The sequence below is a fragment of the Streptopelia decaocto genome (genome assembly GCF_964273445.1).
Source record: "Streptopelia decaocto genome assembly, chromosome: 2".
Taxonomy (NCBI): Eukaryota; Metazoa; Chordata; class Aves; order Columbiformes; family Columbidae; genus Streptopelia; species Streptopelia decaocto.
In genome coordinates, this window is record NC_138655.1 from 21000501 (window position 1) to 21015176 (window position 14676).

The following is a 14676-nucleotide window of genomic DNA, read 5'->3' on the forward strand; positions in this document are numbered from 1 at the left end:
GGCTCATGTTCAGCTTGCCACTGACTGGAACCCCCAGATCCCTCTCCACAGAGCTGCTTTCCAGCATCTCATCCCCCAGTCTGTATGTACAGCCAGGGTTGCCGTGTCCCACGTGCAACATCCGGCACTTGCCCTTGTTAAACTTAATGTGGTTGGTGATTGTCCAGTTCTCCAATTTATGCAGATCCCTCTGCAGGGCCTCTCTGCCCTTGAGAGTGTCAACAGGTCCTCCCAGTTTCGTGTCATTGGTGAACTTACTTGGTATTCCGTCAAGTCCTGTGTCCAAGTCATTCCTGAAGACACTAAAGAGTACTGGCCCTAATAGAGCTTTTTCTGTGCTTTGCTCTACATTAATTCAAACTGATGGGGATCACTGTCTTTCTCTTCTCTCTTTCCAAGTTGGAAAAACTACTGAGAGATTTTTGCATTTTATTTTTAACGCTTTCTCTTTTAGATGTTGTGACTTCAAGTTACTTTTTAGCTTGCATACAGGCCTAAAATGATTTTCAAAATTAAGTCAGAAAGCAGGAAAAATGAAATGAACGCTGACATGGACCAGATCATTGTCATGGACAGAGGAGTTTGAAGGGAGCAAAACCAGTGATCCACTCTTTCAAAGAAGCTTTCTCTGCTCCTGATGGTACTGAGTGAAGGAAAAAGGACAATTCTGTCCTACAGGTGATTAATTCTGTTTTTATCACTTTGTTGGGCTCAAAGGTGCTTCTGCAAAACCACAGGGAATGTTATAGTGAGACAGTGTAGGAGAAAGGGTGATAGGACAGAAGTCTGTGTACATTGGATCTGACCTGCCAGCTCCTGATACAGAGATTCTAAGAGAACATTTCAAGTGGATGGAATAAAACATTTAATTTCAAGTTTCAGCCTTCAGTTGAGGGTAATTTTGATAAATGCTCTGATTTTATTTTAAACTCAGAATCAGTTTGTCTTGAAAATATCAAAAGTAAATTGGGGTAAAACTTAGGGAAGAAATCTCAAATCTACTTCCTCCCTGCCCCAAACAAACAAAATGGTTTTAATCAAATTTTTTCTTCAGCTTTCTAAAGGGACAAGGAAGTTTACCCAAAACAAGTGTGTGTTTTTTGCTTGCATCAGCTCATCCCAGTGTGCACACAGCATATAATCCAGGGGTGCAGCTCATGGAGTGAATAAAAGTGGGAAGCAGGAGGGATAACAAGCCTAGCATTTGAAAGGAGGGCAATGTACCAGTGTGCTGTAAAGGCACAAAGCAAGTCTGGAATATAACACTATTCTCAAACAACCTGAATGTTAAAAATTAAAAATTACTGAACTGTGAGTTATTCTGCAGAATGGCCACCTTCCTGTAGGATTAGGTTCCTCAACTACATTAGGCAGAAAATGGTCTCTTATCTGCTTTGTTTTTTAACAGGACACTTTGATGGGAAATGGTACCTACTCATGCAATATGTCATCTTAACATGCAGCCACACTGATGTTTAACTGAAGACGGGAACCCTGTTTTAAGTAGCCATACCCACGAAATATCCTGCCCTGCATATAAGAAAATCAACAGGTCACTTCAGCCTTTCTAGTAGTTTCAGAAAAGTTCTTTCCTTCATGAACACTCAATGCTTCTTACCTCCATGTTTTTCTCCTCTTGGCCTGCTTTTCTTACTGAAGTATTTTAATGCCTTCCAGTAACACGTTAAGTGAATTCACTGAGACCTGTCACATGTTGTTCTTTCCATCTTTCTCTCATCCCTTCCTCGTGGAAAAATATTTATCCAACTTGTTGATTCATGTAGTTAGGAAAGGTAAACAGCAACATTTGAAGAACGGTACACAGGGTTTTGCCTTTCATCCAGAAAGTCTTTTATGGACAGCAGAGTAGGAATTGAAGTATGAGAAATGCATTCCAAAATACAGCATCTCCCAGATTTCTTAATGCCTTCAAAACCCACAGAGACTAAGTCATTGTAGCCATTACATTGTTTTTCCGTTATATCAGCATATAGAAGGAATCAAAGTGTATGTAAGCAGAATTCTGGTATTGTATTTCTGTACCAATATAAAATAGGACAGGAAAAACCTTCAGAAGAGTAAAAAGAAAGGACACAGGCAGAAGGACACTCATAACACTGTTTCAGAAACAATGCTAAAAAAGAGTTTCTGGGTATGTTGCCCCTAAGCTCCAGCAAGTTATTCGAGGGTGTCCCAGCAGAATGGTGAGGGAGGACTGTGCTTCTTGGCCGTGCCTTTGCTGCGTGCTTTACTTAGCACAGAGGAAAAGGAGAAAAGGAGAGGTTGCTGTCCTTAATGGTTAGATACAGACAGCAATTTTAAAACCACAAATGACAGGGAAGTGTCCAAGCAAGAGTGACTTTGAGAAGAAACATGGGTTTAATAAAAAGAAATCACTCAGGATCCCATCTGGCAAGGTGGACATCAAGATACACAATAGCTGGTGGGTGAGCAACCTACCAACAAACAGAGCAATGCATCAGGACAGTGTAAACGTGTGGTTTACTTAAAACATGTGTGGGTAGGGAAAGCTGACACACCAGCCTGAGGCTGCCGTAAGCCTGCTGCCTACTCAGACCCAGCTGGGCATTTTCTGCTGAAGGTGACACTATGCCTTAGGGGAATTAGAGGTTCAGCACCCTCCTGGCCTGAAACAAGTGTGCACCTGACATGATCCAGAAAACGACTGTAACCACTGGGGTGAAATGAAGCTTTGGGGAACATATTTCTCCTCCAACTTCTGAAGAACTGCTTCTGTGGGTAATGCAAGCCAAACCCATGGGGTCAAAAATGCAAGTGCCATAAGAAAGTGTGACTGTAACATAATGACATAGATTGTCTATGCATTTTATACGAAACATTTATTAGGTTAAAATAATAGAAATAATCCAGGGAACAAATCCTTAGTATTTTCCTGTTGAGCTGACAAGTTCTTATCACTGCTGATGCTTATTTTGGAATTCGACAAATGAAAAAAAAAAAACATGTTCTTAGACATGGAAAAGTTCAAGTGAGAAGTTACAGGAAACTTTAATGGTCATAAAATGTGCAGTCTTTCAAATTTGGCTGACAAAATCACTTCAGCTGACAGCTTCCATTATTAGGGATGTAATGGGTCTAAAAAGAGATAGGAAGCAAATTACAGGCTCTCTACAAATCAAACCCACCCATCACATTTCTGTAGTATGCAGCAGTCATCTCTGCAGGTCTCTGCCAGGCAGAGCCCGGGTTAAAAGGTGTGCTGCACCTGCAAGAGGCTGATGTGCGACATTTGTGAGACGAGTACAGTCAATTGCCAGAAGTATTTTGCGGGGACATGGAATTAAACTTGTAAACTTTTATCCTCAGTTCACAGTGTTTAAGAATGTATTTTTTGGACAACAGCACTTGGCACATATTTTTGAAGGGTTGCTCCATACCGTCCCTGTATAGAATTCTGCAGTTTACTTTGCTTGGCCAAGATATATTTGACATGACCTTTTCTGCTCACCTCCAGTTTTACTTTGAAAACCCCCTACTGGTAAGGCACAATTGTTGCTGGGGTGCCAGTGGGAAGGGAGCAGAAAGCAGCAGGAGGAGGCAGCTGGGCAGAGCTGGAGCAGGAACCCGAGGGTGGTTTATTCAGCGCCTGCTCCCCTCCCACGGAGGACACTGGGGACAGCAGGGGCTGGAAGATGCGTCAGCATCTGCTGCACAGATGTGAGGGTGTGAGTCCCCTCCTGACCTCTTCCTCCGCTCACTAGTGACAAAAAGGTTGTGACTGGGTTTGTGGCAATAATTCACTATTACCATCTGATTTAAAGTTGCTATTACAAACAGCATGCAGGGCTATTCCTGGGGCAGCCCTATTCAAAGTGGCACTTAACTGCACTGAGTGAATGTTGATGAATGCTCTTTAATTAAAGTGTTATATTAAAAAACACAGAACATCTGTGCCAAGGTGCTAAGTAATCTGTCTAAACAGATGTCTAATTTTAAGCTCAGTCATATTGCAGAAATATTATATTAAATTTTCAAATAGGAAATAGTTGCTGCTTTTCATATGTGCATCGTGTTTCTCCTTACTCAGTGTCAGTCTTTTCAGCTTGTCTTTGGTTTTATTTGAATTTCAGTGAGCTGTTCCCCTCCTTTGGGTTTCTAGTTAAGCAGCTGATAGGCTCTGTTGATAGAAGATAAAAAAACCTCCCATTTTCTTTTATGGTGATTTAACATCCTAGTATTTGTTATATTTAAAGTACTGGAAGCAAATATAGACAGAGACATGAACTTTTATGATAAATTTGATTTGCAGAAAACATTTGGGATTGCTTGTATTGCAAGCAATCTGTTTTAAAAAGACACCTTTAATTGAACAAACTGACCTTGCTAAACAGCTCTGCAGTGCACCACCAGTCTCTCGTTTTGGTAGGGATCCTGTGGGCACCAGCACGGCCTGACCACTGACCAAACTGCAACATAATCCTGAACTCCGCATCAGAGAGGCAACAGCCTGAGCTCTTCTCACAGGTGTCTTCTGCAAAACACTGAAAGATTTGATCCTGTATGAAATTATGTCAAAAAAAAAGAAACTTATTTCCAGGAAAGATTGAGCTGATATTCACAAGCCAGATTCACATATCAGCATTCCTTTGTTCTGTTTATTTTATAACCTTATCTTCAGAAAGGAAGTTATAGTCTGGTGTACCTGCTGCTCCTCCTGTCGCTAAAACCTTCCCAGCACATACCAGTCACTGAAAAATATGATCACACCTTTAGATAAAGACTTCTCTTTACCTTTAAGACTCTCCCTCTGTTTGCTCCAGCCTTGGTATCACAACTCGTCTTGGGGCAAAATGCCAGCTCCGGTAGACTTCTGTTGAAAGGTCAGAGCTCTGGAAATGGTCAACAGCTGCCTGGGCACCGGGGGAGCACAGTGTGCCCTGGGCAGCAGGGTGCGCTTGGCATGGTTTTGGTAAAAGTTTTCTGGGATAAAGCCCTCTGCTGAAAACAGCTTTGCTTAAGGTTTGTCACATTCTGATGCAGTTTTCCAGAAACCAGGAGAAATAAAAATGTGTTTTGATTATGCTTCCCCATGGCTGAAACTTACCCCAGCTAAAGCTTGTCACTCACTACAGGAAGAATAATATGAAGAAAACAAAACAAAACAAAACAAACCTAAACAAAACAAAAAAACACCATGGAAAAGAGGAAAAGGGAAGTTCTCTAAGCAGGGGAGCATCAGCCTGACTTGCAAACCTAGATGATAATGGGAGGCAGAGGTATCACAGTATGTTTGGGATTGGAAGGGACCTCAGAAAATCATCTAGTCCGATCCCCCTGCCAGAACAGGAACACCTAGATGAGGTCACACAGGAACATGTCCAGGTGGGTTTTGAATGTCTCCAGGGAAGGAGACTCCACAACCCCCCTGGGCAGCCTGTTCCAGTGCTCAGTCACCCTCACTGAGAAGAAGTTTCTTCTCAAATTTAAGTGGAACCTCTTGTGTTCCATCTTGATCCCATTACCCCTTGTCCTATCATTGTTTGCCACCGAGAAGAGCCTGGCTCCATCCTCATGGCACTCACTTTTTATATACTTGTAGACATTAATAAGGTTCCCCCTTAGTCTCCTCTTCTCCAAACTAAAGAGACCCAGCTCCCTCGGCCTTTCTTCATAAGGGAGATGCTCCACTCCCTTAATCACCTTTGTTGCCCTACGCTGGACCCTCTCCAGCAGTTCCCTGTCCTTCTGGAACTGAGGGGCCCAGAACTGGACACAATATTCCAGATGGGGTCTCACCAGGGCGGAGTAGAGGGGAAGGAGAACCTCTCTCGACCTACTAACCACCCCCCTTCTAATACACCTCAGGATGCCATTGGCCCTCTTGGCCACAAGGGCACAGTGCTGGCTCATGGTCATCCTGTTGTCCACCAGGACCCCCAGGTCCCTTTCCCCTACACTGCTCTCTAATAGGTCATTCCCCAGCCTATACTGGAACCTGGGGTTGTTCCTGCCCAGGTGCAAGACTCTCCACTTTCCCTTGTTAAATTTCATTAGGTTATTCCCCGCCCAACTCTCCAGCCTGTCCAGGTCCCGCTGGATGGCAGCACAGCCTTCTGGCGTGTCAGCCACTCCTCCCAGCTTGGTGTCGTCAGCAAACTTGCTGATAGTACACTCTATTCCCTCGTCTAAATCGTTAATGAATATATTGAATAATATTGGCCCCAGCACTGACCCCTGAGGCACTCCACTAGATACTGGCCTCAACTAGACTCCGCACCATTGACTACCACTCTCTGGCTTCTCTCCTTAAGCCAGTTTGTAATCCACCTCACTACTCTATTGTCTAGACCACACCTCCTCAACTTAGCAACTAGGATGCTATGGGAGACTGTGTCAAACGCTTTGCTGAAGTCAAGGTAGACCACTTCCACCACTCTGCCATCATCCATCCACCTTGTTACATTCTCATAAAAGGCTATGAGGTTGGTCAAGCATGACCTACCCTTGGTAAAGCCATGCTGACTGCCCCTATTAACCCTTTTATCCTTGATATGCCTTGAGATGGCACCAAGGACAAGCTGTTCCATTACTTTCCCAGGGACGGAGGTGAGGCTGACCGGTCTATAATTACCCGGGTCCTCCTTCTTGCCCTTTTTGAACACTGGAGTGACATTTGCTTTCCTCCAATCCTCGGGCACCTCTCCCGTTTCCCAAGTCTTGGCAAAGATGATGGAGAGTGGTCCAGCAATGACTTCAGCCAGCTCCGTCAGCACCCGCGGATGCATCCCATCTGGACCCATGGATTTATGGATGTCCAGACTACTTAATTGCTGCCTTACCCAGAGGTAACAAAAGACCTTTTGCCTGCTAGTTTTTATGTAAGATGAGTATATTTTTCCACAGGAAAGTGGGAATGACCCTGACACTCACCCCAAGGCAGTGGCTGCTGGAGCCATAATCAGAAAAAAAGTGTGGGGAAAATACGTTTCTTTTGTTCTGGGGGAAAAGTGATTCGGGAAGGTGAGAGGGGGAGGGCAGGGGGTGTAAAAAGAGGTGTAGTCTGTGTACAGTGGAAAATTCAGAAAATGTGCAGTTGTCAGAAAGGACAGAAATGGTGCACACAGATGACAACATGGATGGGACAGAGGAGCTGTGTGCAGTATGGGCAGAACCCTCTGTAGGTCAGGAGGGCAAATAAACACAGATGTGGGTAGAGAGAGAAGCTGGTGGAAAGCTGACTGAATCATAGGGAGAAGTGTGTGGGGGGAAGAGGCCAGTGGAATCGGGAAATTCAGAGAGGGCTGGAAGCTGGAAGGATTTGTGCCCTCCTGTCCTGATGGGCTGAGTGATCCCTGGGTCCTCTGTTTGGGTGGAAAGGTTCTCTTCTAGACTGCAGCTACTGCATATTTAGGATGCATTCTCCTCCTGCCTGAAAACTTTTCCCAGGTGAATTTTTAAATTTTTTCTCATGTTTGTCCCAGATTTCCTGGAATGTATCAACCTGATCAGAGTAATTCCTTAGGTACTCCAGCCCATGTGCTGTGTGTCTCCAAATCCTGATCAACTCCACTGCGGAGTGACTGCCAGCACTTTGAGGAAGCAGCAGCTGTGCTGTACATTAAATTTTCTGCGTGTACGGGAAATGCAGTCTGTCCCAGACCCGTCTGTACTCACTGTCTGTGAACAGTGGAGGTCACTATGAAGTTACTGTGGAGGCACCGCACAGCGTCTGCCAAGAAGTCTTGCATAAGGACTTTTTAAAGAGGTTGAGGTTTGCTTGTTTTAATAAGATCTTCCTAGTTTTTTTCTTGAGAGATGTAGAATTAACTCATGCTTCTGGCTGTCGATCAAGTAGGAAACATCGCCTCCTGGGAAAGAATTACTGAGGCATGCAGCAAAAAGCAGTGTGTCCAATTTAATTCTTTTCTCCTTTAAGTGCTCCTAGGCCATTTTCCTATGTTGCCTGAACATGGGGATTAGTTATGCTAGTGCCCCATTTCCTGCCCTCTATATAGTCATGCTCTGCGACCTGCCCCATAATACCAAAAAAGAAACCACTCCAAGGAAATAACTGCTGATCCAAGGAAATATCAGCTGAGCAGTTACAGCTCTCTGCACATGGCAGCAATAGAAGGGGGGAGGCAGAAGCTGGGGGAGCAGATGGTCTGGCAGGATGGGAGGACAGAGCCTGGCAATCAGCTGGGTGACATGTCCTGGAGGTCACCTGATTGCTGTCCTGGCTGGGCTGCTGGAGCCCTGGACCATGAGATCCAGGTGTAGCAGCTGCCTCTGATTTATGTCTGCAGTAGGGAAAGTGCTGGGCAGCAAGGAGCAAGTGTTCCTGCATGAATTGTTTCTAGAAGGCAAACGGCTTGATGGAATGAGAGGAAAGGAGATGAGCTAGAAAAGCTGTCACTTGATTTTATTGTGCCGTTGACACTGTGAGGATGTGGGGGTAGACAACCTGATGTATTGTGTTACGGCTCTACAGAGAGCAGCTTGAGCTTTCAACAGAACTCCTTAATCGATCCAAGTGCAAATGGAGACCCAGTTCCTTGGGCTGTGGTATTGCAAGCAGCAACACAAACAGGCAATCGTCTCTCTCCTTCCGTCTTAATGGTACAAGCTTATGGGGCCTCAAGGTCTGAATGGATCTTACGTCTTTGTGACTGTTCATCATCTGGTCTTTACGCTATGTCAACCTTTTTCATTTGAAGGATAATACATTTGTCATCATAAATTTATGGTAATTGCATACAATTCCTGCAAATGTACTTCTGCTCTTTCTGTGCTCTCCATAGATATTCATCCAGCCTTCTTCAAGTCTACCACAAGATATACCTCTGCTATTACTCCCTTCTACCTGATTACAGCTTGGCTGCTAGTGAACTGAGACTATTCCTTGTTTTCCATAAGGACAAAAGCAACAGAAGACACAGCAAATGCTATTTCAGTCTATTCCTTCAGTGTTTTGCAACTTAGCATTCATAATTCGCAGAACAGCAAGCTTTCCAGAGCAAGGATTTTCTTTTCTTCCTGGTTTGTGTAGTTTCTAACACAATGGAGTCCAAATTCTTGATGTGTGACGTATTATAGACCAACAAGTTACTGTACTTTTCTGGTAGTAAAGAGAACGAAGCAGACAAGAAGGAGATGAAAATTTATTTTAAAGGGCAGTGCAGAGGAAATGACTCAGAGCAACATTCTGTGGTCCAGTGCACCTGAGTTTGCAGGTAGTATAAATGATTTCTTACAGGTCTCTTTGTCTTCATGCACACAATGCAGGAGCAGCATACTAGAAAAAGAAAACATAGCCTTAGGTTAAGAAATGGCTAGCACAAAGAAAGAAAAGGTCTCTTATCCCAGCAAGAAAACTCTTCGGGGTTCTGCACGGATTTGTGCTTGGATCTTTGCCATTTCTTGCTTATGTGAATGGATCCAGACAAATATTCCAGTGTGAACCAGCTAAAATATTAAGACTGAAGTGTTTCAAGAGCAGAATAAGCTATTTGTGTATTAGCTGGAAAGGAGGAGATATATGGAACAAATGAAAATATTTTCTGGGACTGTGATGTAATGGAGTACAAGAGAGGAGGTAGATACCTTATTTAAGTAGACAGTCTTTGTCTCCTCTACTATTTGTATCCTTTTCTACTACTTATTTATCTGAGAAAGTAATTCAGGAATTCCCTGGAACAATGTAAGGAAAAAGTGATACTAATGGAAATCAAATGCTGATTGTATTTGCATAAATGAGTGGGCACAAAAGTTTATGCACAAATGTATGTAGATCACTTTGTATATCTCTGCTTTTCCTCTTGTTTATTAAGAAGTTATAATTTAAGCAGTGAAAAAGCATATGTCTAGTTGCATCCAGTTCTGCTGCCTTTTTTTTCTTTTTTCAAGTGGAGGCGATTCACCATGTGATTTCTGTTTTGCAGAAACGTGGTAAGTATTTGTGTAGCTCAAAGCCTTTCCTGGTACCTGGAAGTCATGTTTGTGCAACTGACAAGTCATAACACACTCATTTTTTATTCTTACTGGGTCCTGAGGATATTTAATCAACAGTGTAGTCTGAACAAGTCTAGAAAAACAGTGTTGTTAATTAAAATCTATTTCTATTACAAAGATTGAGACGTTTCCAGTCAACACAAGTAGAAGACTATTATATAGCTTGAGTATTTTCCTATTTGATTCTACTTCAAAAATATAAGTATTTTATTTAAAATACTAGAAATAATTTTTTTTTTTTCCAGCTGCTGTGGTAAATAAATCCCATCAAGCTATTAATAGTAAACAATCTTTTCAGTCTGCAGTTGTTTCTGTTTGAAAACTATCCACAAATCATCTTTACGTCTGAGAAATGTTTGTGTGAGGACATGTAGCATGTATGACAGCCCAAGGCTTCTTCCCCTGCTTTGGCTATTTGTTCCTCACTTTGTGTTATGGACTTTGTCAAGTCCTGCCAAATGGGATTGCTTCCGATCTCTGGTCAGCTGAAACTTAAGAAGGTGAAGGGAATCTGAGTATCATTAAATATAGCTGAGTAAGCAGGATGGACTCAAATACGTTTTTGAAGTCAGCAGGTTAGCTGCCCAAATACCTCAGTTAGCTAACTGTGTAACTCCACTTCCAACACTGTTCACGAGTGGTTCTATAGCCAATTTGACAACAGAGAAACAGACATTCTCGTGAAGCTATTTTAGAAAGCAAATATAACTATGAGTGAGCAAATTCAGGGAAAATGAATTTGATAATAAATGTGGAAATTAAAAAGGCCCTAAAGTGAGCTACAATGTATTTATTTTCCCAGCTGTATTATTCATTGTACTTTCTACTAACAAAGGTTCTTTTCTATATAAAATATACACCTGACTCATTGATATTAAACCATGTTCTTGCTGTTACCTTACTTCATCATCTGACTTGTTCTGTCTTCATCATGCATTGATGTTTGTTGGTCTCACCAGCTGCACAGTCTCATTCTGCATGGTGCCTGCACCAGCTGGGTGCCTGCCTGTTGTCTTGCATAACACAGCTCCCACTTGCTCCAGCCATCTATGTACACCACAAAACCAATAATTACAGTTACTGTGCTCTACTACGTGTGATATGTTTGAAAATGAAAAATTGTCATAGATCTGTGAATTTAAAATGAATTCTGAGTGTCTGTACAATGTAGTGATTTGTAGCAACTGAGTATCTGCCCTTTATACCTGAAACAAGGCTTTTGTTGGGAAGGAAATTGAGGATCTTTCTATTATAAATTGGTTATGCATGCTTCTATTTTTTTTATTGTGCTCATGTATGCAATGCTTGCAAAAATATTGCTTGATGCATTCAAAAGGTGATACCAGGCACTGATCCTAGGAGTAGGAACTTGTCTGCCATGGGGACATCTTGGTAATTAAACACCATTGGCAGCTGTGGGCAGGGGCAGAGCTGGTGCTTGCTCGGGACAGCAGCTGCTGGAGGCTGTTACACAGCTGTGCCCCCTGGCTCACTCTGCCTGTGGCAGGATGGGGAAAGTCATCAGTGGAAGCAGAGCTGCCACGTGAGGTGAAGGGTGCAGGTAGGCAGCCCAGCCCCATGGGAGTGCCCAGTCCTCTCCAACAGCAGCAAACCCACCAAACTTTGTACCTTCACCAGCTTCCCACAGTAGTTCTACCCTTTCCTGTGGTTGAAGCCCTGGTTCCCCAATCCTTGGAGTGGCAAAATTTAATTTTACTAATGCATCTGAGGATGCAAGCTGTCTCTGTATGCTGCAACTCCACGCTTATGATTAAAATCTCTTTTTCATCCTTCTCCAACACAGAACTGTTTCTGTTGATGACCTCACAACATTTTCTGCATGGCTTCTTTGGCCTGGAAAGCAGCACACTAGGGATTACTAAACTGCAGAGTATCCAGATTTTATCCAGCATTACAGATGATAAAAAAATCATGGAATTTTTACCGTTATGTGTGAAAATTGGTGATGTTGTACTTAACAAAAAATAATCAAGTGTCTTTCAATGAGTACGAACAGCTAGGTAGATAACCCCTTGAACTGTATAATGTAACCAATAAAAAAGTTAACACAGGACTGGATGTGAAAATAAGAATTAGCCAAGAGCTGATTAGATGATCATAACTATTTATTTTAGCTCATTTGACATATTTGTTTGGTTTACCCTGCCATAAAGATTGTTAGACTGCATATGCAAACAACTTTTCACTTTCCTGTTAAGGCTAATGGGGAAGAAACTTAATTAACTTCTACTTTGTTAATGTTTATGCATGATTGCGGTCTGTTATTAAAAGAGACAGACTTGATATAAAATCCAGATTCTAAATCAGGAGCCAGAGACAGACACCCTTAAAGGTCCATACTTGCTCAGAGCCAGCCTGGGCATTAAGCTGCTTTCTTATTCTTTCTCAAAGATAACTAGGCAGAGTAACTACACTAATTTTCAACACCTTGTTCTCTAAAGTATAGACACAACAATTCAGCATAAGTTGTTAAATTCCAAATTCTCTTAAAATAGATAAATGACTTGGCATCAAAAGAGGCCCATAAGACAAATAATTCAATACCATTTTATCATGCAGTTTTGAAAACCTTTGCACGACTGAGGGTTTAAGAGCTATATAGATGCTTCAGATGGTCTTGCAGAAATGTATGCAAACAAATTTCCATATTTAGTGGAGTGCTTAAACATCTGCATGAGGGTAATTCACTTTCTTGCAAGGTTCAGGTAGTTGATGGATGTAGAATGCTGACTGTGCCAGGCCTCCTTTTGATCCTCGTCATACTTCCATGGAAAGGATTTTGCCATCTCTCTTCAGAAGGTAGTGATAAATTCCTCTTGCTCTGAGGGACACCAAGATTTTGCTCAGTACAGGTGGCTGCAGCTGGCAGGGCTGTGTCACCCAGCCAGGGCCTGGAATGGGTGGCCCCCCACCTTGGCATCGACAACTACTTGGACAATGAAAAGTATCAAAATGCCTTTGAGATATCTGGGGGAGATTGCTGGTTTTAACTAGGTCTCAATTAAGCCAGTAATCACTTAGCAAATGATACAAAGACCCATCTGGAGGAAAAACCTGTAAATGAAAAAGAGAGAAGCATATTTAGCCTTAAAATTATCACTGAGTTTACTGACATCAGCATTGCCTCTCATCCTGTTTATGGCTTTGCAGTCTAGGAAAGAATAGTTGCTTGACTTCAGTTAGGTGTATATTGAATGCAATTACCTTGGTTGCTCAGCCCATCGGGCCTAAAAGAGATTTCAAATGACAGAGCATGGCATGGAGTATAGTTATTTTGCTGTCTAGTGTAACTGTTCTTGGACTTCACAATTCTGAACTAGTTATTCAAGCAATTTCTTAACTGGAAAGGGGCAGAATGAGAGGATATAGGAAGCTATAAATCATGCAGCACAAGCCCTGAGGGGTATAATTGTGTACTTAAAAACTTTTGGCCATATAACATCTTCCAACTGCTTTTACGTGTGCTATAGTTCATTGTATCCCCCCTGATGGATGTGATCCATCTCTGGAAATGATGTGTTGTGGCAGTTCTAAGGGAAGCTGACACACAAAATTCTCTTTCCCTAGGGAGATCTCAGCTGCCAGTGCTCTCCCAGAGCAAATGGGGAGGATGGGAGCGGCAACGGGAACCTTGGGAGAGCAGCTGCAGGTCCTGTGCATGTGGTTGAAGAGACCTTGGCAGATCTGGTCTCTCAGTTTTGTTTGGTGGGTTGAAGAACGCAGATGGAAGCTGGGAGGACCCGATAGCTTGAATGCCATGCAGATGTCTCAGGAATGTGTTCTTCCTCTCCCTGAATGAAGGCTTAAAGAAGAGTCTGGAAACCATCATTTAATCCCTCGTTGGCTGTGAGATTTCTGGGTGCCATTCATTTCAGCACGACAGAGAAAAAGCTAAGGGCTGACTTGTTTCCCAACCACACCCTGTGATGGTAAATTGATAAATGTGGGGTTTTCAGTATTGGAGATGAAGATGTAACTGCTAACCGGTAGCTTATGCTCAACAAAATCCATCCAAGAATGGAACCCAGATTTGTCCATCATTTGTTTCATCATTTCTTTGTTATTGTTTGAACACTGAAGGTAAACATTTAACCAATGAATGCTATGGGTTGCCTGCCACATTTTTTTAATAGATCTACACCATTTAAAAATATCTACACATTGTGAAGTGGTTGCTTATTCAAGGATATTCTATAGTCTTGTCCATAAGAAAAAAAGATTATTGCAGTGGTTCATTCTAGCCTTTTATTCTGGAATATTTTGTTGCTATTTAACATACGAAAGAAAAATTATTATGTATCAAACAAGAGTTTAATTTCCCACAATGTCTGCTTTCAGTCTAGTGGGAGGAAAAAGAGACAGGAAAAAGATACACAAATACCATGTGAACTAAAAATAGGATGTGCATAATGATTTTCAACTGGTAGAGATGTGGTTTGCCTAATTCCCACAGAACTGGGAAATAACATACATCAGCCATTCTCACAAGGTCAGTAGTCATAGGGTGTTTCATCCTTACTCTTCCCCCCTGAAATCCACCCAAGGAAACAACGCATAAGGGGTGAAAAACCAGAAAGTGTTTGCTGCTGCCTTGTGAGATTTGAAGTCGTTTCCAGCTCTTGAACACTCTTCTACACAGCTGATCTTTTCCTCTCTGCGTGA